The following is a 26,227-nucleotide window of genomic DNA, read 5'->3' as shown; positions in this document are numbered from 1 at the left end:
CACTTAGTATCTTAACCTGGGTCTTTTTAACTTCCTTGCAACTGGATCCTCGACTTCCTCCTTAAGGGACCACAGTCAGTGCAGATTTTATGATAACATCTCCACCTCGCTGACAATCAACAGAGGGGAAATGTAAGGATCTGTACTTAGCCCAGTGCTCTCCTGTCTCTACACTCATGACTGTGACTAAGCACAGCTCAAGTGCCATTTATAAATTTGCAGACAAATTCATTGTTACTAGTAAAATCTCAGATGACAGTGATGATACATTCAGTAGTGATGCAGATCGACTGGTTGAATGGTGTCACAACAAAAACCTTGCACTCACTATCAGCAAGACCAAGGTATTGGTTGTGGGCGGCAGAAAGGGGAAGTCAAGAGAATATGCATTAGAAATGTCCATATTTGAGCATAAGCAGTGGAAAGGGTGTGGAGCTTTCAGATTTTGAGATTTTGGGTGTCAACATCTCAGAGGATCTGTCCTGTACCCAACACATTGATGTGAACACAAAGAAGGCATACTGGCAGCTCTGCTTCATCTGGAGTTTGAGGAAACTTGGTATATCACCAAAGATTCTTGCAAATTTCTATAGATGTACATACTGTAGGGAGCATCCTGACTAGTTGCATCATGCCTGGGATCACAAGAGGCTGCAAAGGGTGTAGGGCTATCACAAGCAGAAACTTCCCCTCCATCAAGGACTTCTTTAAGACGCAGTGACCCAATAAGGCGGCATCCTCATTAACGACCTTCACTACCTGGGCATACTCTCTTCTCATTACTACCATCAGACACAGCTTCTTCACCTTTGCTATCAGATTCCTGAATGGGCCATGAACAACATCTCATTATTCCCTTTCTTTGTACTGTTAAATTATTTTGCAACTTACCGCAAGGTTGCTGCAAAACAATGAATTTCACATAACTTAAGCCAGTGATGGTAAACCTGATTCTGGTTCCGATTAGTCTCTGTCATGTTAATTAAAGAGTTCTTGCAGCAACAGTTATTCAGTCATTTCAATCAAACTGAATTCATATCATTCTTCATTGAAGCTTACCATCCAGCCTATGCTTTATAAGTTTTCAAAATGTGAGTATTGTTATGTCACTGTCAGTTTGCCTTCAGAAAACAGTTTGCAGGTTTGATGAAAATTGCCTAAGATATTTGGTCATGTCATAGCCTGAGGCAAACTAGTCTAGCTATGCACAGCATAATGTTCATATTTATTGGCTGACTGCCATGTATTTTCTATTAGCATGACCTTGTACAAGATCACTATTCGACTTATAGAACAACACAGCTCAGGAACAGAAACTTCAGCCCACAATGTAGTGCAGAAATAACTAAAATAGTAATAAAATTCCCAAGTAAGCTAATAACTTCTGCTTACAAAATGCCCACATCCTTCCATTTTCTGCACCTCCATGAGCCTCTTGAACACTTCTTTTATATTTCCCTCCACCACCTTCATAGGTAGCACATTCTAGGCACTCAGCAGTCTGTGTAAAGATATTTGTTCTGCACATCTCCTTTGAACTTAACCCCCTCTCATCTTAAATGTATCCTCTGTATTAGATATTTCAACCCTGCAGATAGATGGTGCCTGTTTACTCTGTCTATGTCTCTTTTAATCTCATAAACCTCTATCAGTTCTCCCCTGAGCTTTCTCCACTCCAGAGAAAAGCATGCAAGATTGTCCATCGTCAGACATCCAGAACTGTCCCACAGCTGGAATTAGCCAATCTCCCCCAATTTTCTCTCTCAAACATACCAACTCCCCTTATCTGTAACTGTGCATTGAAGAAAATAGAATTGGAATTGGTTTATCACTTCCACATGCACCAGGATACAGTGAAAAACTTGTCTTGCATACTGTTTGTACAGTTCATTATACAAAGCATTGAGTTAGAATAAGGTAAAGCAATAACAGAATGTAGAAGAAAACCTAACAGCAACAGAGAAAGTACAATGCAAGTAAACAATATGTTGCAAGATCTTATGAGGTTAAGAATCCATCTCATCTCACTAAGGAATTATTCAATAGTCTTATAACAGCAAGGTCGAACTGCACTTGACCATAGTGGCATATGCTTTTGGACCCTTGCTATCTTCTGCCCAATGGAAGAGGGTAGAAGAGAGAATGGCTGTGATGGATGGGTCTTCGACTATGCTGGTGCTTTACTGAGGAAGCGAGAAGTATGGACAGAATCCATGGAGGTGAGACTTTTTTCCATGATGTATTGAGCTGTGTCCATAACTGTGCAGTTTCTTGCAGTCATGTGCAGACCAGTTACCAGATCAAGCCAGACAAAATGCTTTCTGTGATGCATTGATAAAAATTGGTAAGCGCTATCCAGAATTTTTTTAGTCTCCTGGAGGCATGGGTGAGCTTTCTTGGCTGTGACATCAACATGGTTATTGGTGATTTTTGCTCTTGAGAACTTGAAGCTGTCAACCTCTCAAACTCAACATCGTTGAAATAAATGATGTCATCGTTGAAGTCAATGACTAGCTGTTTGGCTTTCCTGACATTGTGAGAAAGGTTGCTGTCATGACACCATGTCACTTTGCTCTCTACCTTCTTCCTGCACTCCAACATCATTATACGAGGTGCAGCCCACAATAGTGGTATCATCTGCAAACTTGTAGATGGAGCTAGAGAAGAATCTGACTATAGACCTAAGTGTACAGGGAGTAGAGTAAGGGGGTTGAAGATGTGGAGCACCACTGTTTAGAATAATCATGGCAGAGATGTTGCTGTCTATCCCTACAGTTTGAAGTCTGTTCTTCAGGAAGTTGAGGATCCAGTTGCAGATGGGGGTGTTGACTTCCAGGATCCAGGGTTTGGTGATAAGTTTCCTAAGACTTATAGTATTGAAGGCAGAGTGGTAGTCAATAAACACTAGTCTAACCTAGGTGTTTTTACTATCTCAATATTCCAATATTTTACTATCTCAATATGTAGGGCAGGGAGATGGTACTTGGCATAGACCTGTTTTGGCAGAAGGTGAATTGCAATGGGTTGAGGTTGCCTGGGAGGCTGAAGCTGGAGCGTGCCATGACCAGCCTCTCAAAGCACTTCATGATGAGGGATGTCAGAGCCATTGGGTGTTAGTCTTTTTTAATTATTTTGCTTTTCTTAGGTACTGAAATGACAATGCTCTTCTAAAAGCAGGTGAGAACCACCAGTTGAAGCAGAGGGAGTTTAAAAATGTCTCAGGTGCACTCAAGGCTGTTGGGATCGGTGGTGGCATTCTAATGCCATTCTATGCACAGAGTATGTTATGCTCAACAGGAAGGGATGGGCTGTGGTCAGCTATGCTTTCTGACTTTGTTTTCTAACCCTTTATACCATTTAAGCCCTGCAACTGACAGCTAGTCTAGTACTCAATTTTGATTGATACCTTCTCTTGGTATCTCTGATAGCTTTATGGAATTATATCTCAATTTCTTGTAAAGATCAGGGTCACCTGATTTGAATGCTTCAGACTTAGACTTCGGTAAGAAGTAGATCGCCCAGTTCATCCATGGCTCGGGTTTGGTAACACACAATTGTTCTCTTTGAAACACAGTCCTCAACGCACTTGCTAATATTGTTGTCAGGAAACGTAGAGGAGGCTTGACCCAAAAGCAGTACAGTGGAGACAATTCAGCATTGAACAGTAAGTTTAATAATAGACTGTAAAATAACAAGCCATGAGAGGCCACAAAATACGAGAGAACAGATAATATGCACCACAGACAAGGTAACTAAAAGCTAAGCGTAACTGGTTGAGGCTGGCTGCTTTGATGGGAGAACAAGGACTGTGGATGAGGGCAGGGTTTAAATAGGCTGCAGGTGATGAGTTAGAAATGAGTGGCAGGTGAATCCTGTTATCTGAGTGGATATTGGGATGTGCCTGATGGGTCTGATGGAATTCCTCAATGAGTGATGGATCCATGAAGCAAGACCTCTCCTCTGAGTCATACCCTTTCCAAGCAACCAGGTACTGCACACCCTGTCCACAATGAAGTGAATCCTTCAATTGGCAAATCGTGTGCGCTGGACCACCTTCCACCATCCTAGGTTCCAGAGGGTACAGGCTCCGGTAGATTGAGACAAGACGTGTGGATGGTAAGTATGATCCAGGAGGACGGTGGCAGCTGGAGATGGTAAGTGTCTGGATTGATGTGATGGGTAAACTTGAAAGGACCATTAAGCCAGGGCAAGAGATTGGGGGAGTTGATGTGCAGAGGTAAGTCTCTGGTGGACAGCCTGACATGGTCTCCGTGTTGGAGTAGTCCGGCTGGGTCCCTCCAGCAGTTGGCCTAGTGATAGTAGGCATGGTTGGCAGCTAGGATGGCCTTCTGTGTCTTCCGCCAAGCATTCCAGCAGCAGCAAACCAGGGCCTCCTCCGTTGGGTCCTCCACAGGGAACAATGGGTTTGGTAGCCAAGAAGCATTTCATGGCAGAGGAGGTGTGTCGATTATGGGACAGTTTGCCCGAGTACAGATACTTTTTCCATGAGTTCAAGGCAGTGAAGATTTGCAGAAATTTCTCCACTTACTCTTACTATCTGACCATGTCCTACGGATGGTAGGCAATCAACAAATTCACTGAGGTGTGGAGAGGGAAGCAGAAGGCAGCAGGAGATGACCTCTGCTTCTGTAGTGGCCAGTGGGTGTTATGAATGCCGTCTTCCACTCATCTCCCTGGAGGATGCAGATCAGGTTGCCTGTGCTTCTTAAATCGAGTTTGGTGAAGATCTTGTCCCCGAGGAGTATTTCAAATGCCCTTTCCATCAAGGGGAGAGGGGGAGCAGTTCTTAATAGTGATTTTGTTGAGTCCATAGTAGTCAATGCAGGGTTGCAGCCCAAGCAACTTTCATTTTTGACAAAGAAGAATCTTGCACTGGCTGGGGACTGGGATGGTTTACTGAAGCTTTAGCAGTTCATGGTTTGGGTCTCAGGAGAGGAGAAGGAGAACAGACAACCTCAGGGAGGGGTGATGCCTAAAAGGAGGTCGAATGCACAATCGTGTAGTCTCTGAGATTGCAGGGTGCTGGTTTCCCTGTCACTGAAGGCAATGGCTAAGTTGTCACATTCCTGTGGGAGTTTTGTGAGGTTGAGGATCTTCATCAACTCCATGAATTTACGGGGTTAATTTACCTGAGGTTGCAGGTGAGTGTTGGGGGGGGCGGTCCCCAACACAGCAGTGAACCGGATGACCAGACAAAGTGAGGGTTGTGTGTGGAGAGCCAGAGGTAACCGAAAATGAGAGGAGTCTTGGGTGAGTCAATATGGTGGAATTGAATGGACTCACAGTGCTCTCAGATAATCATGTGCACAAGCCATGTGCATGCTCTAAACATCCTGGAGCCCAATGGATGTCTGTCAATGGCCATGATGCAGAAGGAGTGAAAGATCTTCTCAGTAAGGAGCCCAAGCTCCTACAGATTCCAGTCCAGAAAGCTGCCCGTTGCACTGGAATCCACCAGAGCCTCCTGTGCTCATAGAGCCATTGGATATGGAGGAGGACAGAGAGAGTGAGTCAGGCTATGGTGCTGGAATGAGGGACTGGAAGGAGCTCACCAGATACAAGGCCCTTGCCTTTAACCGATGGTACCACTTCCCGGATGCCGTCGACATTTGTTGCATAGCTGATTGGCTGCTCTGCAGAAAGCACACAGGATATTCCTCCACCAACGCTCATGTTCTCTCCCTAACTGCGTGGATACTGGAGCCATCGCTGATAAGGGTCCTGCGGTCTTAAGTGGCTCTGAGAATGGAACTGCGGTTTTGTGCCATAAGACGCTTGTCAATACAGAGGGCTAGAGTGATGAGACTGTCGAGGTGGATGGACATCTCCTGAGTTGACAGCTTTTCTTTCAAGCTCTTCAACATGCCATGATGGTAATGGATCAGCAGTGCTTCCACATTCCAGACACATTCTGCACAAGGGCCCATGATTCCATGGTGCAATCCTGCACTGAGCATGAGCCTTGATGAAGGCAATGTATCCAATCCACAGCTCCCCCTTCCACTTCCACTTCCAGGTATTTGAAAACCTGGCGCATCTCAGTGGTGAATTCTTCATAATTATTGTAAAAGGTGCTTTTATTGCCCGTTAGCATCAGCTAAGGTCAGAGATCACCCAGTCAAGAGTGAGATTGCCTTTGTCTGTAGAATTCAGAGATGGCTGGAGCTCAAAGTGGAAGACGCACTGGGACAGGAAGTTGCGGCTTCAGGTTGGGTTTCCTTCGAAACCTTGCTCTGGTGCTCTAAGGGAGGAGGTTGACGAGTGTGGGGGTTGCTGTAATGAGGTGGAGAGTTGGTTGAGACTGCCGACTCAGTGGTCAATGTTTTCCTGCTGCTTCTGAAACAGATACTTGTGTCAGCAGGCAGCTTCCTTTAGGCGAGCAAACTTTGCTGCGTCATGACTTTCTGTACTGGATTCCCACATTTCTGCTTCTGGAGCACAGACTGGTGGTCTGATTTACCACTGTGTGAACAATGGGTGGCTCGGGAGGCATCTTAGATTGATGAATAGCACTAGTCAAGGGTATGTAGGCCCCTGCTGGAACTGGAGACATACTGGTAGTATTTTGGTATTATACTAATGTGCTGAAAAATCTCCATAGGGATATAGATCATAGAACAGCACAGCACAGGAACAGAACCATTAAAATTAGTAATCAAATGGCCAACTAAACTAATCTCTTCTTCCTACGCAATGTCCATACCCTTCCATTTTTCTCACATTCCTTTGCCTATCCAAATATCTCTTAAAAGTCCCTAAAGTACCTGCCTCTACCACTGCCCCAGACAGTGCATTCTAGGCCTCATCACTCTTTATGTAAAAATATTGCCCCTCACATCTCCTTTGAAAAGATCCTCTTAAATGCATGCCCTCTGATAGTTGACATTTCAACCTTGGGAGAAAGATAGTCTGTCTACTCTGCCTATTACTCTCAAAATCTTATAAACCTCTATTAGATTGCTCCTCCACTGATCTAGAGGAAATAACACGTCTGGTTAACTTCTTATTATAGCACATACGCTCAAATCCAGGCAGCATCTGCATCCACTCCAAAGCCTCAATGGTCTTAATATAGAACATAGAACATAGAATAGTACAGCATAGTACAGGCCCTTTGGCCCACAATGTTGTTCCGACCCTCAAACCCTGCCTCCCATATAAACCCCCACCTTAGATTCCTCCATATACCTGTCTAGTAAAGTCTCTTAAACTTCACTAGTGTATCTGCCTCCACCACTGACTCAGGCACTGCATTCCACGCACCAACCACTCTGAGTAAAAAACCTTCCTCTAATATCCCCCTTGAACTTCCCACCCCTTACCTTAAAGTCATGTCCTCTTGTACTGAGCAGTGGTGCCCTGGGGAAGAGGCGCTGGCTATCCGCTCTATCTATTCCTCTTATTATCTTGTACACCTCTATCATGTCTCCTCTCATCCTCTTTCTCTCCAAAGAGTAAAGCCCTAGCTCCCTTAATTTCTGATCATAATGCATATTCTCTAAACCAGGCAGCATCCTGGTGAATCTCCTCTGTACCCTTTCCAATGCTTCCACATCCTTCCGAAAGTGAGGCAATCTTCTGATAATAGAGCGACCAGAACTGTATGCAATACTCCACATAACCTCCTGACTTTTGAACTCAGTACATCAACTAAAAAAGACAAGCATGACATCTGCTTTCTTAACCACCCTATCAATCTGTGTAGCCACTTTCATAGAGCCATGAACTTGGACCCTAAGATCTCTATGCTCATTCAACACTGCTGAGGTTATCCCTTTACATTTGACTTACCAAGGCACAACACTTCACCTTTGTCCAGATTAAACTCCTAAGTTCAAAGCACATATATGTCACCATAAACAACCCAGAGATTCAGTTTCTTGTGGGCATTCTAAATAAACCCGAAGTAGAATAATAACCATAATAGAATCAATGAAAGATCACACCAAATTGGGCATTCAACCAATGAGCAAAAGACAGCAAACTGTGCAAGTACAAAAAGAAATAAATAACAAGAAGAAATAAGAAATAAGTATTGAGAACATGAGATAAATGAGTCCATAAGTTGTGGAAACATTTCATTGATGGGATAAGTGAATTTGAGTGATGTAATTCCATTTGGTTAAGTCAAGAGCCTGATGGTTAAGGGGTAATAACTATTACTGAAGCTGGTGGTGTGAGTCTTGAGGCTCCTGTACTTTCTTTCTGACGGCAGCAGCAAGAACAGAGCATGACCTGGGTGGTGCAGTTCCCCTAATGATAGATGCTGCTTTCTTGCAACTATATTTCATGTAGATGTGCTCAGGGGTGGGGAGGGCTTTACCTGTGATAGACAGGTATGTTATGTTGGATTTTCCATTCAAGGGCATTGGTGTTTCCATATCAGGCTGTGATACAGCCAGTCAATATACTCTTCACCACACATCTAGAGAAACATAGAAACATAGAAACATAGAAAATAGGTGCAGGAGTAGGCCATTCGGCCCTTTGAGCCTGCACCGCCATTTATTATGATCATGGCTGATCATCCAACTCAGAACACCGCCCCAGCCTTCCCTCCATACCCCCTGACCCCCGTAGCCACAAAGGCCATATCTAACTCCCTCTTAAATATAGCCAATGAACTGGCCTCAACTGTTTCCTGTGGCAGAAAATTCCACAGATTCACCACTCTCTGTGTGAAGAAGTTTTTCCTAATCTCTGTCCTAAAAGGCTTCCTCTCTATCCTCAAACTGTGGCCCCTCGTTCTGGACTTCCCCAACATCGGGAACAATCTTCCTGCATCTAGCCTGTCCAATCCCTTTAGGATCTTATACGTTTCAATCAGATCCCCCTTCAATCTTCTAAATTCCAACGAGTACAAGCCCAGTTCATCCAGTCTTTCTTCATATGAAAGTCCTGCCATCCCAGGAATCAATCTGGTGAACCTTCTTTGTACTCCCTCTATGGCAAGGATGTCTTTCCTCAGATTAGGGGACCAAAACTGCACACAATACTCCAGGTGTGGTCTCACCAAGGCCTTGTACAACTGCAGTAGTACCTCCCTGCTCCTGTACTCGAATCCTCTCGCTATAAATGCCAGCATACCATTCGCCTTTTTCACCGCCTGCTGTACCTGCATGCCCACTTTCAATGACTGGTGTATAATGACACCCAGGTCTCATTGCCAAAGAAGTTTGTCAAAGTTTTAGATGTCATGCTATATCTTCATAAACACCAAATGAAGTAGAAGCACTACTATGCTTTCTTCATAATCGTACTGGGCCCTGGACAGATCTCCAAAATAATAACACCAAGCAGTTTAAAGTTGATATTCTTCTCCATCTTTGACCCTCCAGAGAGGACTGGCTCATGGACCCCTGGTTTCCTCCCCTTGAAGGCAATAATCAGGTCCTTGGTTTTGCTGACTTTGAGTAAAGGGTTGTTATCTCACCACCCAGTCAGATTTTTAATTTCCTTCCTAAATGCTGACTCATCACCCGTTTCTTTCGGCCTATGAGAGTGGTGTCAACAGCAGAGTTGATTACGGCATTGGAGCTCCCAGCTTCCTGTGTGCCTGTTGAAATGTTTCACAAAGGGAAATCTCCATTTGCAATTATTTTAAACTCCCTCACTCTTCCTGTTAGGCTCAGATAGATGAATTTTATGAAAGCAGAGGAACATTGATTTTAGATGAAGTACTTACATTAAGGTTGTTGTAGCCAGGGGTGGTAATGGGGACAAGCTCCCACTACCTCACTACCTAGTAAATGCTCCCAATGGTCATGTGCCTCAAATAGGCTCTGACAATCAAGTCCAGCAGAACCATTTCTACCGACAGTTAAGGGGAAAAGGTGGGTTACTGGCACCCTAAAACCAGTCGCTTTGGGCAGATGGGGCTTATCAGTCGTGGTTGGCAGCTCCTTTAGGAAAAGAAAAACTTTGATCTCAAACCTCCACTGCCTTGCGGCTAGACCCTCTCACGGTGAAGTCTTCAGGAGTAAACCCCAAGGGAGGAATCCAGAGCTGGAATCCCTAAGGCAGTCTTACACTGAGTTCAATGCTGATTGGCAACTCCTGTGATGCTGCTGGTACCAAACTGTATCAGTTTCTGCTGTTCCTTTGGGTTCATCAGATGTGTCAAGAGGGGGAGCTTGCTACGTGGGCTACAACCAGATCGTCCTGCCCAGGCTTGAGTACCTAGACAGCTAGGACGCAATATTCACAGTCAACTCTGACCGACGGAGGCCCTCCCTCCCTCATTTAAACTTAGACAATGGACTGTGCAGGTCCGGAGAGATACTTTGAATTAGCTTTGCCAGGGACAATGTAGGGATTGTGTATTAGTTTCATAAGTATTGTTGTGGGTTAGATGTCAAAAGGATTTAGTTCTCCTCCGGAATAGATTGTGAAATAAATCAGATTACAAATACATGGAATCATCTACTTGTGGTCTAGAGTTTTGTGTATTCTATTACTTACAGCCTACACAAGTGTCAAAGGTTGGCTATAAAAATGCCTTAGTATCTGTACTGTATGTGCAAAAGATTTAAATGAATATTAATGATCCAACTTGTGTTGCTTGTGGCATTGAGTTCTTTCCCAGGTCTGATGGGTAAAAAATGTTTCCTAGAATCTTGGTTGAATTTCCCACTGCAAATTTCTTCTCTCTAATCCCCTTCTCATCAGAAAAGGCATCCCATCAAAGCTCTGTCTCAGCCAATTACTTGTCATATACAAAATCTATGTTTTTAATTCAGTCAGGAAAAATGGAACATTGCATCAAAAATGTCTATTACAGGACTTCACCGGCAATGTAAAAACTTACTGCAATTCCTTAGCAGTTACACTGGAGAATCTGTGTTGAGTCCAACTACCGTGGTAAGGCAGGAAAAGCAATTACATACATTTTGTTTTAATTCAGTGACCTAGTTAAATGATTTTAAGTGAATTTAAATGTTTAAACTGTTAAAAATTATTATTATTAAACTTTTGGTTTATTTAAAGTCGTTGCGGAGAAGTGATGGGTTTGACAATCTGCCTAGCTCAGAGAAATGGGATTGGCCAGCGGTTAAGTTGATCTTGTGAGAAGGGCTTGTTCTAGTCACACACACTGCTCCATTGCATTGTGCAATTTCCCACCACAATATAAACAGGACTTTATGCAATCCAAACTTCACCAAATATGCAAATATTGACCTGATGGCAGCTGTACCTAGCAGGTCAGTATTTGCATATTAGATGGTGTTTGTCCTTAGCCAAGAGAGCAGGAGTGAGCTGGCAGCATGTTCTGGCTGTATGACTGTCAAGTTTCAGACCTTGATGTAATTTGTAATTTCAATGATCACCTTGTGTTTTGTGCCAAAAAGAATTCCATTCACAGAAATTTGCTATCTAATCCCCTCATAATTTTGCATACCTCAATCAAGTCTCCCCTCATTCACCTGTGCTGTAGGGAATAAGGACCAACCTTGTTCAAACTTTTCCTGTAATTCAAGTCCTCAAGGGTAACACCAGTTTCAAGGAATTATGAATCTGTATTTCCAAATCCCTTTGCTGTACAGCACTCTTCAGTGCCCTGCCCCTCACTGCATAAGTCCCGCCCTGGTTTGTCCTCCTAAAGTGCAAGAGCGCATATTTGTCTTCATTAAATAGTATCTGCCACTTTGCAGCCCATTGGTGGACTGGTGGAGGAGGCAGAGTTAGATGGTACTAAACAGCGACTCCTTTGCTTTTATCTTCAGAAGCAGCTCTATTTCCATTGTTAATATCTTTATTTTTCCCTCTCAGGGTTCTTTTGTAGACCCTGACCTGGAGTTACACGCAGACTTCGGTTCTATGTGGGAATGGGACTCGTTCTCGAGGTTTCAGAACCTGCGGCTGTTCAGCACACCAAGGGTTCGGCCTGAGAGGCAGTCTAGTGTTTGGAAGCCTAAGATCTTGGGGCTCTGGAGACAGGCGGATCGAGGGTCAGTGTCACGGCAGGAGACTTGTGTGTCGGGGAGACTGGAAAATCTTTCACTGTGGGCCCAAAGACCCGAGATCTTTGTGATTTTCAGGCAAAGAGCTCGTAAAAAGTGACAAAATGGACTTTTTAACATCATAAACCAGCGGGTTGTTGTTATGTCTCCCGCTCGCTATGAAAATGGGGGACACCTCCCTCTCCCTTATTAGGGAGAGAGAGAACCTCTGGTTTACCGAATGCTGAGTGAAATGTGATAGTCTTTGGGGTAACTGCAAGGTCTGTGTCTTTGCTATCACTTAGCTCACACTTCTGCTCAGTAGCAGGTGCGTCTTTTTGTTGGGGGAGGGGGTTATTGTTGCCTTGCTACCACTTACGCGCGGGAAGGGGTCTTTGGGGTTCTCACGTTTAACTGTTGCTCATTCTTTGGGGCACTTCTCTGTTTTCGCGTATGTTTTGCGAAGAAAAAGCATTTCAGGATGTTTATTGTATACATTTCTCTGACATGAAATTGAACCTTTGAATCCTTTTATCCAACTGGTCCAGATTCCACAGCAAGCTTTGATCTCCATCCTTGCTCTCCGTTATGCCCCCAGTCTTGATGCCAGCCACATATTTGCTTATTCATTTTATTACCCTATCACCCATGGCACTGATATAGATGACAAACAACAGCAGATCCAGCACTGATCTGTGCAGCACACCACTAGTTCTTGGTCTCCATTCAAAGAGGCAACAATTTGCTCCAACATTCCTGCTTTTCCAGCTAAGCCAATGTTTAATCCAATTCATTACTTCATCCTGAATCCCTAGCAACTGAACTTTCTTGACCAAACTCCCATGTGGGACCTTGTCAATGGCCTTGCTAAAGCAGTTACGTTAAAAGAGCACACACAGAGTGAACAACTACTCCATAATAGGAAATTTAGAAACAAGAGTGTCAAGATCCTCATGAACAATCCCAGGAGTGTCAGATCAGAACACGTCTCTGCAATCGTAGTGCAGGAGCTCAGACAGCTTGACCTTGGGTAAAGCACAAGCAGGAGGTGGTCATGTTTAAAGTAGAGGATACTGAATGCACCTTCTTCTGAAAAATAAAACTTCAAAGAGGGAAATTTGCTATCAAGAATTGATAGCAAATTGATGTTAAGTGAATGTCTTAACATCCTTTGGCTCACTCTGGTGCAGAGCCAACAAGCTACAGTCATCTGTGAATTCACCCCAATCCTGAGTTGGCTATATACTTTATACTTTATACTTTATTGTCGCCAAATAATTGATACTAGAACCTGCAACCATCACAGGGATATTTGATTCTGCGCTTCGCTCTCCCTGGAGTACAAGTTGATAGTAAATATTAAAAATTTAAGTTATAAATCATAAATAGAAAATAGAAAATGGAAAGTAAGGTAGTGCAAAAAAACCCAGAGGCAGGTCCGGATATTTGGAGGGTACGGCCCAGATCTGGGTCAGGATCAGTTCAGCAGCCTTATCACAGTTGGAAAGAAGCTGTTCCCAAATCTGGCCGTACGAGTCTTCAAGCTCCTGAGCCTTCTCCTGGAGGGAAGAGGGACTAAAAGTGTGTTGGCTGTGGGGGCCGTGTCCTTGATTATCCTGGCCACGCTGCTCCGACAGCATGTGGTGTAAAGTGAGTCCAAGGACGGAAGATTGGTTCATGTGATGTGCTGGACTGTGTTCACGATCTTCTGCAGCTTCTTCTGGTCTTGGACAGGACAACTTCCATGCCAGATTGTGATGCACCCTAGAAGAATGCTTTCTACGGTGCATCTATAAAAATTAGTGAGGGTTTTAGGGGACAGGCCCTATATATTCCAAACTTGAAAAAATTCTATCCTGTAGCTAAAGCAGGACAAAATAATCCTCCTAAGTTACAGCAATTTAAGAGTGGGAAGGGACTCAACCCTCCAACAGGGCATGATTAGCAAATAGGAAGGAACAACTCTTACTGGTCCTTCTCTTAGTGAAATATTTAGAGCGTGGTTTTGTCCCCGATCGACATCAATGGGACTGCATTTGAGAAGGTGAGTAGTTTCAAGTTCCTTGATATGCACATCACACAAGATCTCACCTGGACTGTACACACTGGCTGTGAGGCAAAAAAAAAGCACACCAGCATCTCTTCGACCCCAGGCGACTGAAGACTTTCTGCACGAGCTCCTAAATCCTCAAGACCTTCTACAGGGACACCACTAAGAGCATCTTGACTGGCTGTATCACAGGGTGGTATGGAAACTGCCTCAACCTTGATCGCTGGGCACTGCAGAGAACGGTTCCAACAGCCCAACACATCTGTGGATGTGAACTTCCCTCCATTGGGGACATTTACGGCAGAAGGTGAGTAAAGAAGGCCTGGAAGATTATCGGGAACATCAGTCACCCCAACCATAAACAGTTTCAGCTGCTTCCATCTGGTAAATGGCACCGCGGCATTAAAGCCAGGACCAAAAGGCTATGGGACAGCTTCTTTCTACAAGCCATTAGACCTAGAAACTCACATGTCTGTACAATGCAACAGAGTCATAACACAAAGATTTTTAATCCCTTATGTTGTGGGATGGATGTAAGATTTAAATAAATTCAAATTTAAATTAAAATTCATAATAAACACCTTGTTTTGACAGAGAGATAAATACAGATTAGCTTTAATTGTCACATATACATTGAAACATCCGAAAATACTGTGAAATGCATTGAGGATGTGCTGGGGCAGCCCACATGCTTCCGCCTCCAACACAGCATATTCATAAGTTACTAACTTTTACTAATTTACACATCTTTGGAATGTAAAATAAAACCAGAGCACCTGGAGGAAACCCGTACAGTCACAGGGAGCACAAACTCTTTCTAGACAGTGGCAAGAATTGAACCCCTATCATTGATGCTATGAAGTGTTATGCTAGCCAGCAAGCTGTGGCAACCCCCAGTTTCATGCACTGTTACCTACTGGATTATATCATTGTCTCATTAAGAGTCCACAAAGATATCCAGGGTACCAATGTTACTGCAGGCGAAGCTAACAGATAAACTGACCACTACTTCAGCTGATCCATTACCACCATCAATGTGGGCCCAGAGCACTCAGTGTCAACAGAAATATGTCGCATGACCAACTTTAAGACCCTCAAGTCCCCCAAAAGCTGACTCCTTTCAATCACCTCCTCATAAACAACCTGTCAAATCCCAGGCTGCAAGAATGAGATGAAATTGGTCTCTCGAACTAGAACAATAAGTACTGCCTTCATAAGAACGACCAGAGATTGAGGGAGCAATTAACCGCAAGTGTCAGGTGCTCCTGAACTGGCAGGGTCCGGCATCTCATGACAGAAGCCCAGCAGAAAATGTGAAGGTAGAGTGAGCAGGAGGCCTGGAAATTCACCGGCAGCCATGATATGCAGAGTGCAGATGTTACATCTAACAATAACAAGGACTTGGGAGTAGATGCTATTATCATTTCAATGCAATGGGTTTTCATCCAGCCACAGCTGAGGTTTTTGTGTGTTGTGCTGGGCACATTGTTCTATGCTTTGTACCACCACCTTTGGTTAGTTTGGCAAGTTCCACTTTTACCTTCCTTCACCACATGTCGAAAGCATTCCCCACCTCAAAGCACCAACCAGGACTCTCTGTAGCTTTTACTCAAACCATTCAAACTCTTCCTCACCAGTTGAATGATTAACATTTCCTTGAGCTGCTCTCGCATTCCTGCACTTATTTCGCCTATCCCTGCTAACATGTTAGAATTGAGCAGTGAAGAGCTTCAGTCACAAATCCACAGCCTCGTCACCCTGATCTTTGAAGAGAAGGATACTGCAGGAGAGGATGGCAGTTGCAGAGAGACTGTTCCAATAAAAAAGCAGAGAACAATGGAGGAACTCAGCTGCTCCTGCAGCAGCAATGAAGAAATGCCGGTGGACATTTGGGGTCAAGACTCTTCTCTTGGGTTCCTAAAGCATTTCGCTCCAGATTCTCCTTTCTGTAGAATTTCTATTTTCAGCATAACTGTAACACCCATTGTACTCTCCTTGGATGTTTTTCTTCCATCTGTCCCCTCCTAGCTTCGTGCTTCTTGCTTTATCCCCCCTCCCCCAACGATACACCTTCCCCCTCACCTGGTCTCATCTATCGCCTGCCAGCTTATACTCCTTCCCCTACCCCTGCCTTCTTATCCAGGCTTCTGTCCCCTTCCTTTCCAGTCCCAATGAAGGATTGCAGCCCAAAATGTTGACTGTTTATTTCCCTCCATTGACGTTACCTGACTTGTTGAGTTCCTCATGCATTTTGTGTGTGAGTAAACCAAATGCTCCTTTTCCCCCATTGATCATTATCAATCATTATTCTCTATTTATCAGTTAACATTACTAAATGAAGGTAATGCTTTTCTTAAGTGAGGGGCTGCTCAGCAGACAAAGGAGGCAGACTTTTGGAGAGTGAAAGGATTCAAAAATTAACGACAGTGTGTTGGAAATTTTCTTCGCAATAAATTCAAAATAGTCAGCAATACTTCAAAGTAAATCATAAGACCATAACATACAGGAGCAGAATTAGTCTATTTGGTCCATCAAGCCTGTTCCATCATTTCATCATGGCTGATCCAATTTTCCTCTCAGTCCCAAACTCCTGTCTTCTCCCCGTATTCCTTCATGCCCTGACCAATCAAGGATCTTTCAACCTCTGCCTTAAATATACATAAAGACTTGGCCTTCACAGCTGCTAATTCTAGATAAAAGTTTACTCTAAAAAGTAAAACATTGCAATAGTTTAACTGCTATTTTGTGACATTTCTTCTCATATTTGTCTATGTTAGTGATACATCAATATTGGGAAAAGGCCCTTGAGAACGTAGATAATTGTAAAGGATTAAAGTCATTTCCTTCATCCATTTCAGACGTGAATTTGGCAACCAAATGTTTGCCAGACTTATGAGGCTCTGCATTTGTTTGAAACATTATTTAGGTTATGAGAACACTCAGTCCTAGTTTATTGTCATTTAGAAATGCATGCATTAAGAAATGATACAACGTTCTTCCAGAGTGATATCACAGAAAAACAGGACAAACCAAAGACTAACGCTGACAGAACCACATCATTATAACATATAGTTACAGCAGTGCAAAGCAATACCATAATTTGATAAAGAACAGACCATGGGCACAGTTAAAAAAAAGCCTATTTTATAGTTTATTGTTATATGCCAGGATGAAAATCAAACCATAACTATGAATAGATGGTGCCATCAGAGTACAATGCAGGTGCCACTGCCTAGTGTGTAAAACAAATTGTCAGATTCTATTAATGAATCTACACTATCTCTATTCAAAACAGAATTCAGCTGCTGCTGCTGCTCTATTTATCCTTAGATCTTTTGCTTATCTTTGCTTATCCCTACATGAAAGTGGTGAGAGTCAATCATAAGTATAGTAACAACCAGAAGGGTAAAATATAGGTTGGGCTTTATTTGAGATCAAAATCGTAACTATATAGGCTACACTGAGGATAACGTGGACAATTCTGACTTCTCTGTCAAGAAGAGGACAAGGGGGGTGAATGGATTACAGGGATGAGACTATTGTTGGATGAAGAGAGATTAACCAGACTAGGTACTTATAGAGCCTTCAACAAATGAGAGGTGATCTCATAGAAGTATACAAGGTTCTTACAGGAAAGGCATGTAGAGATGATAATTTTTTTCTGGCTGGGGTGCATAGAAAGAGGCGCCACTGTTTTAACACTGTTGTGCATTTGAAACTGAGTTAAGAAGTTCATTCAACCAATCGCTTATAAATCTCTAGAATTTATAAGAAGGTTGGGGAGGCTCTGTCACTGAATATATTATGAGGGGTATAGGTAGGGTGAAGAACTTGAAGTTATAGGTCTATGGTGAAAGGTGAAACATTTAAGGAGAATGTGTGAAGGAGTGCGGTGCATGTGTGGAATGGGCTGCCAGCGAAAATAGTAGATGCGGCTTCAATTATAACATTTAAGAGAAGTTTAAATAGATACGTGAATGGGAGTGGTGTGCTGGGCTATGGTCTGGGTGCAGATAGATAAGACTAGGCAAAAGACCAGGTTGGCATGGATTAGATGGGCTGAAGGGCCTGTTTCTGTGCTGTAATACTCTATGACTCCATATTTGAGACAATGATTGATAGATTAAGGAAAACAAAGACTAGCATTGAATGTGGGAAAATCAGCCGATATGACATTAAATGAAGGAAAAAGTGCACGGGCCAGGGGGCTCTCTCCTGTTCCAATTTCTGTCAGCTCAGCTGATTTCCAGTGATTTCCCGTGAGAATGAGTGTATCTCAGTTAGGAGGCCACATTCCTCTGAATCAAGAGCATATCACCCTGCAAGCCATTTGCTTGCTCTAGATGAAGACAGTTTTAGTGACAAGTAACATTCTTGTGGCTACGGAAGAAACTCTAAACTCTAGGGAGTACTATGGGAGAAAACTCTAAACCCTTAGAGAATCAGAGTGGACAGCTATGTGTGGAACCAAAAGAGACGGGGGAGATTTTGAACAATTTCTTTTCTTCGGTATTCACCAAGGAGAAGGATATTGAATTGTGTAAGGTAAGGGAAACAGGTAGAGAAGTTATGGAAACTATGATGATTAAAGAAGAGGAAGTATTGGTGCTTTCAAGAAATATAAAAGTGGATAAGTCCCCGGGTTCTGACAGGATACTCCCTAGGACCTTGAGGGAAGTTAGTGTAGAAATAGCAGGAGCTCTGACAGAAATATTTCAAAAGTCATTAGAAACGGGGATGGTGCCAGAGGACTGGCGTATTGCTCATGTTGTTCCATTGCTTAAAAAGTGTTCTAAGAGTAAACCTATCAATTATCGACCTGTAAGTTTGACGCCAGTGGTGGGTTAATTAATGGAAAGTGTTCTTAGAGATGGTGTATATAATTATCTGGATAGACAGGGTCTGATTAGGAACAGTAAACATGGATTTGTGCGTAGAAGGTCATGTTTGACAAATCTTATTGAATTTTTTTGAAGAGGTTACTAAGAAAGTTGACAAGGGTAAAGCGGTGGATGTTGTCTATATGGACTTCAGTAAGGCCTCTGACAAGGTTCCACACGGAAGGCTAGTTAGGAAGGTTCAATCGTTAGGTATTAATATTGAAGTAGTCCAGGAGCAGATCCATGATCTCGCGAGACTAACGGATGCCACCAAAATGGATTCAACAGTGGCTGGATGGGAGACGCCAGAGAGTAGTGGTGGATAGCTGTTTGTCAGGTTGGAGGCCGGTGACTAGTGGTGTGCCTCAGGGACCTGTACTGGGTCCACTGTTGTTTGTCATATACATTAATGTTCTGGTTGATGGGGTGGTAAATTGGATTAGAAAGTATGCAGATGATACTAAGATAGGTGGCGTTGTAGATAATGAAGTAAGCTTTCAAAGCTTGCAGAGAGATTTAGGCCGGTTAAGAGAGTGGGCTGAAAGATGGCAAATGGAGTTTAATGCTGATAAGTGTGTGGTGTTACATTTTGGTAGGACTAATCAAAATAGGACATACATGGTAGATGGTAGGACATTGAAGAATGCAGTAGAACAGAGGGATCTAGGAATAATGGTGCATAGTTCCCTGAAGGTAGAATCTCATGTGGATAGGCTGGTGAAGAAAACTTTTGGTATGCTGGCCTTTATAAATCAGAGCATTGAGTATAGGAGTTGGGATGTAATGTTAAAATTGTACAAGGCATTGGTAAGGCCAAATTTGGTGTACTGTGTACAGTTCTGGTCACCGAATTATAGGAAAGATGTCAACAAAATAGAGAGAGTACAGAGAAGATTTACCAGAATGTTACCTGGGTTTCAGCACCTAATTTACAGAGAAAGGTTGAACAAGATAGGTCTTTATTCTTTGGAGCGTAGAAGGTTGAGGGGGGACCTGATAGAGGTATTCAAAATTATGAGGGGGTTAGATAGAGTTGATGTGGATAGGCTTTTTCCATTGAGAGTGGGGGAAATTCAAAGAAGAAGACATGAATTGAGAGTTAGGGGGCAAAAGTTTAGGGGTAACACGAGGGGGAACTTCTTTACTCAGAGAGTGAAACAAGCTTCCAGTAGAAGTGGGAGAGGCAGGCTCGATTTTGTCATTTAAAGTAAAATTGGATAGCTATATGGACGGGAAAGGAATGGAAGGTTATGGGCTGAGTGCAGGTAGGTGGGACTAGGTGAGAGTAAGCATTCGACACGGACTAGAAGGGCCGAAATGGCCTGTTTCCATGCTGCAATTATTATATGGTTATATGGTTAATTCTGGCTTGCTACTTCAAAACTCTTAGAATATTTAGCAGTGAAGATGAAATTCAGAATATTAGTGGGTATGTATTATTTGGTTATAAAAGCTCAGGCTTTGTCATTGTGGAAATGTAAATGAAATAGGATGCATCAGGTTCATGTGATTAACAACATGCTGCCCAGTGTACAAGATAAAATGCATTGGAAACTTTTTAGCCTTTGTCCAGAACAGTGGTTCTCAAGCCTTTGCTGCTCGAGGCCCACTTCTGACTTTCATTTACCTCTATTGTCCCCACCCTCCATAGTCTCCAATAGTTGCTAAAGTGTTTTTTTTGGTCAACTGTACTAATTATTCCAATGTAAATCAATCATCATCTTTTAACAGGTTATGATATTATGATATGTTAAATATATTATATGAAAAATTAAACAATTTCAAAGCCCTGAAAAGGATACTTTATTTATAATATATAAAACTCTTCCAACCAGCAACTTAATATTGTTACTTTGGGTATTTCGTGGGATCCTTGTAACTGACGCAAACTAACGGGTTTTTGAATATCTGGTTGCAACTCTCTGCAGTTTAGCTGTTTCTGGCAGATGACCCCGCAGCAGTAACTGCAACCTTCTTGTCATGTTTTGTAAGTAGTATGAAATGCACAGGACAGTGAAAGGCAAACCGAACCAGCCTCCTGCTGCATACTTGCTGCAGACCGACCCGCCCAGTATGCAGTTTGTGATTTGGGGGTGGATGTGGAGTGCAGCTCAGTGGGCTACCCTGCAGGGTGTGAACAGTGATTTTTACATGGTCGAGCAGGAGCAGAGACAATTAATGATATGTTGCATGCCCCCCCCCATACCACCCCCCCCACATACAAACACATGCATAAGCTGTTGTGCTTCCTCATTTGCATCATTGAGCATATTTTCCCATTTATTTCAATCAAGGTTCCAATGACATATATTCATTTATTATTTATTGATATATTTTAGTAGTATTCCATTAAAACAGTAAACTTACCATGGCCCTTTCAGATACTCCTGTGGCCCCCATTTCCTTTTTTTCACTTGAGGTCCCCACAATATCCACCGTGGCTCACTTGAGGACATATGGCCGACGCTGAGAACCACTGGTCCAGAAATCAAACAACCTGCTTGTGGAGGATTTGCAGTGGTCCAGTCTGACTTTCTGAGAATCCCAAGCCCTGGGCAGAAACACCAAACTGTCAAATAAATCTCAGCAATCATGTAAAATGAACATAGATTCAAAGAATTCAAGGACTCAAAGTACATTTATTATCAAAGTATGTATAAATTATACAACCCTGAGATTGGTCTGCACAAAGGCAGTCACAAAGCAAGAAACCCGAAAAAATAAACAATTTGAAAAAAAGACCAACACCCAAAGTGCAGAGAAAGAGGGGGAGAAAACACAAATCATGCAAACAAAAAAAGCATTCTGCACCAAACTGAGTCCATAGACCTGGAGCCCAGAGCAACCCATAGCCTTGGTCTCAGTTCATTACACAGCAGGGCAAATCACTGCAAAGGTCGCAGGCACAAAGTACGTAGCAGCCAGAGCAATCTCACAGCTTCAGCACTGCAGAGAGAGGAGAAAATGCTGCAGAAGAGCAAGCAGAATTGGCCAGACCCTTGCCTCTGGTCCAAGCACCCTGTCTTTGCAGCCTATCTGGGCGAGCATTTAATTATTCAAGCACAAGGTCATTCCCTGCGTTAGACCCCGGGCCCTACCACAGCAATACGTTCTGGGTCTGTACACTGTCGCCCAGCCCGAGGCCTTTCTCAACCTTTTCAAATCAGTTTGGAGCTTAGATTGGTCCAACCTCACTCCCAGATTAGGGGGATGGGCTCTGAAACTCCTCCTCTGAGATCCGCTCGCACCAACTCGATCTCCGACTCCGACATCATCCCGACCATGCCTCAACCTCGCTCTGACTATTTCTCCACAAACATGCCATGCTCCAAATTTGCATCGCACCCGCATGGCTCAATCCTTGAGTCATGCTCGTCTTTGCTCACCTCTCCATTGTTTGTGGAAATACTATACCACAATTTACAACAGAAAGAGTATAATTAATAAAGTAATTAGTCATATTACTTGCCTTGTTAACCACCAGTAAACTGTCGCTCAATTTCAGCTGTGCCATCCTAAACTAGAAGAAAGAATTATATGTAAATTTAGCAAAGCAGCAAATAAAATTAAACCTTAGGATGTTGAGTTGGAACATAATTGAAAGACTGAAGAAAGTATTTGGCCCAAATTTAATCCTTTTAGCAGAATTGGAATCTTACCACGGCTATAGAAATCATGCCTTGTCTTCAGTTCACAGATACCATCAACATTTATTCACTTTCCGTACAAGGAAAATGGTAGGAAGTGACCAAAAATGAGTTACCAGTCTTTGGAAATTTCTCCTTCCTATGACAGATGCGTGGAAGGTCCCATATTTCTGCTTTTTTGGCCTGGATGTTTTTCAACTTCCTTCAGTTCATCATAGAAGCCATAGAAGCATGTTAAAACTGTGGTCTGAGCCTGATGTGTGTGCTCGGAGAAGATCCCCAAGGCTTTGACCAGACAGCTCTGGAGTCCATCAAAAACCTGTACAAATATTGTAAATAAGAACACCCTTGCTACTTGTTATGTGTCTGCAAACTGGGTGATTCTAATCAACCATCTAAATCGCAGAGAAGAGCAAAATCACACCTGGTGTTCTTTAAAGTATAATAAAATTAAATCGTGATTATACTGTTGGAGTAGAAGACTCAAATAAAACCTGCCAAAAATTCTTCTGCCCCTTAGAACCATAGAACAGAAAAAAACAATTGACAGCAGATCTATGAATCTGTCAAGCATTGTAATCTTATCTTGAATGTTCAGTTGCTTTGCGGTGCAAGGGTTTGTAAATTGCTCTTAATTTGGGTTCCATAAATAAAATGACATTTTATTGCCACTTGGCTAAGTTCCTGTTGTAATAATTTGTTCTAGCTATTAAGAGGTGATTAACTGGAAGCATTTTTCATGCATTTAATTTTTTCTTTATCTGTCCTGTTACCCAGTTTAGACTTTGAGAACTCAGATATTGAATAAATTAGATGGTAAAACTATTACACTTTGTAGATAATTTATAGTAAAGCTCCTTTCTCCCATCAGACAGAAGATACAAAGCATGAAAGCACACACCACCAAGCTCAAGGACAGCTTCTATTCCACTTTATCAGACGCTGGAATGGACATCTTGTGTGATGGACCTTTGGCCTCGTTATGATCTTGCACTTTATTGTTTACCTGCAGAGCACTTTTTCTGTAGCTGCTGCACTTTATTCTGCATTGTTATTGTTTTACCTTGTCCTTCCCTGTGCACTGTGTGATGGCTTTGACCTGTATGAGCGGAGTGCAAGACAAGCTTTTTAATGTATTGTTCATGTGACAATAATAGGCCAATACCAATGCCACTACCAGAACAATAAAAAAGCAGAGCGAATTAAAAAAAAGTTCTCTCATGTTCCATAAGTGCAAATATAAAACATGTTTTATTTCAGTTTTTGTTCATCATTAAGAAATTAACAAGAAATGTAATAGCTTATGAAATTTGTGCAACAAATTATCTGGTTGCAAAACTCACCCAATACGAGTGTGGTTCCTGGTGAGTATAAGGATCTCTGAGTCCTGACAACTTATATATATAATACTACATCCTTTACACAATTTCAATAGAATACATCTCCTAGTTAGGGCAGCAGCTTGGGTAGTAAATGCCTTTTGTGGAAATAACTGCATACATTAATGTTAACTAAATTATATTGTTGCTTGAGGATTTTCATGGGCTCACTCTGAACTACTAATGTTTATGCCTAGTATTCTACCACTAATATTGCTTTCATGCAGTCTGATACTAATATTTCTCTCCCTTTGCTGATCCCACTAATTGTTTCTTTCCATAGCTCTTTGGGTCTGTTCAGGGCCTTGATATGTGCTTTCATCTCCTGCACACTTCCTCCATCTCTCCTTTTGCTTGGTTCTAATCTGCCTGTGCTGTTCATCCTCCCAAAATGCTGAGAAATTCTGCTGTACTTCTGCCACACCATAGTCAACCAAATGAAACCCTGATCTGGCAATAGGTTCTGAGTGAGTAATGAGGCTCATCTGCTAACATATGGTTCCGATTCAACCATCTTCCTTGTGTTTCATAATAAACAGGCCCCAATCTGTTAGCAACTTGCTTGCATTTTGATCTTAAACGAATCACCCCTTCTGTATCCACAACTATCGTGAGCATTGAGTTTACCATCATTCTGACTTATCACAAGCTGGACATGTTTTACTTCGTGACCCTGTCATAACAGCTCCATCCAGACTAAAGTGCAGGCTTTTTTCTTCTCTCTTGGTTTCTCAAAATCCTGCATTGCTGCTATCATTTCTGAGCACAGAGAATGTTCCTCAACATTCCCTCCTTCTCCAAGGTTCACCGAAGATCTTTTTTTTCCATTAAGTATGGGGAAGAGTAACATTCACCGTGATTCAATACAGGCGGCATGGTAGCGTAGTGATTTGCACGACACTTTACAGTACAGGTGACTGGGGTTTATTTCCCGTCTCTGCTACTGAGGACTTTGTACATTCTCTCCTTGACCATGTGGGCTTGATCTGGGTGCTTCGCTTTCCTCCCACAGTCCAAAGATGTACTGGTTGGTAGGTTAATTGGTCATTGCAAACTGTCCCACAATTACAATGTTTAGTGGGAGGAGAAGATAGCAGTGCGACGCAGCGTTCGCAGCTCTCCAGTGAAATGATATCGTATCTGTTAAATAGGGGCCGTGGACAATTCTGATTTGATGGAGACAGATGTGAAAGCACAGAGGAACATCTGGAGAAATTTCTGAGATGCCGGTTCGCTGCTGCTGCTACTGTGTGATCGAGAATCTTCCCGAGGGTAGGCCCCAAAATCCCCGGCTTTGCCTGCCACTGGCAACTGAGGCTGAGGTCCAAGCGTTTGGATAGAGATGGTGCTCGGTACTCGGTGTCGGAGGGCTGATCGGAGGCTCGAAGTTTTCAGACGACTCAGAGTCGGACTGTGGTCAGGCATGGCAGGGAGAGTTTTCTTCCTTCTCCTGTCTGCGTGAGATGTGGGACTTTCGAGAGACTTTGAACTTTTTTACTGTGCCATGGCCTGTTCTTCATCAAGTTATGGTATTGTTGCACTGCTGTAACTATATGTTATAATTATGTGGTTTTTGTTAGTTTTTCAGTCTTGGTCTGTCTTGTGTTTCTGTGATATCACACTGGAGGAATATTGTATCATTTCTTAATGCATGCATTACTAAATGACAATAAAAGAGGACTGCATGTCCTCATAATCTAATCTAATCTAGTGTAATCTAATTAGGCTGGAATTAAATTGGGGGATTGCTGGGCAGCATGGCTCAAGGAGCCGAAAGGGCCTTTTCTATCCCGTGTCTCAATCAATCAGTCAATCAATCAATAAACAAACAAACAAACAATGGAACATTCAACAGATATGTTTTTTCTGTACTGTGCTGGACACATTAATCCCTTGTTTTTTACGGCCTGCTTTCATTTTGTTTTGACAAATTCCACTTCTCCCTTCTTTGTTCATGTGTCTGAAACATTTCCTTCCTCCACAGCACCAACCGTGCATCTCTCTCTCTCTCTATAGCTTTTGCCCGAGTCCGTCAAACTCTTCCTCATCTGCTGAATAATAATGGCATTTTAACTTCCTTCTGCTGCTCTCACAGCATTGCAGTTATCTCAACACAATCCTGATACGTTAAATAATTTCCTCCGTTTGCTATCAACGTCTTCCTGCAATTATCTTGCTGTTCTCAATTTGACTGTATTCTCACTTTGACATTAAACTTGCCTCTTTTCCACTGGGCAGGAGGCAGAGAAGTTCTCCCCCAACCCCCACTGCTGGGTTCAGGAGGAGTTATGTTTCTACAACCATCAGGTCC

General features: G+C 42.7%; 1 long non-coding RNA gene across 1 annotated transcript; it reads left to right on the top strand.

Annotated features, from left to right (window-relative positions):
* The first annotated feature begins 1,010 nt into the window (after nucleotides 1-1,010).
* LOC140187206 (uncharacterized) lies at nucleotides 1,011-25,747 on the top strand. Its single transcript, XR_011883031.1, has 3 exons — nucleotides 1,011-1,091; nucleotides 2,047-2,219; nucleotides 25,068-25,747. It is a non-coding gene; the product is annotated as an uncharacterized lncRNA (long non-coding RNA).
* The last annotated feature ends 480 nt before the right edge of the window (nucleotides 25,748-26,227 follow it).

Source organism: Mobula birostris, chromosome 24, assembly GCF_030028105.1.
Source record: "Mobula birostris isolate sMobBir1 chromosome 24, sMobBir1.hap1, whole genome shotgun sequence".
In the NCBI taxonomy this organism is placed as follows: domain Eukaryota; kingdom Metazoa; phylum Chordata; class Chondrichthyes; order Myliobatiformes; family Myliobatidae; genus Mobula; species Mobula birostris.
This window is presented reverse-complemented; position numbering and strand designations above follow the sequence as displayed.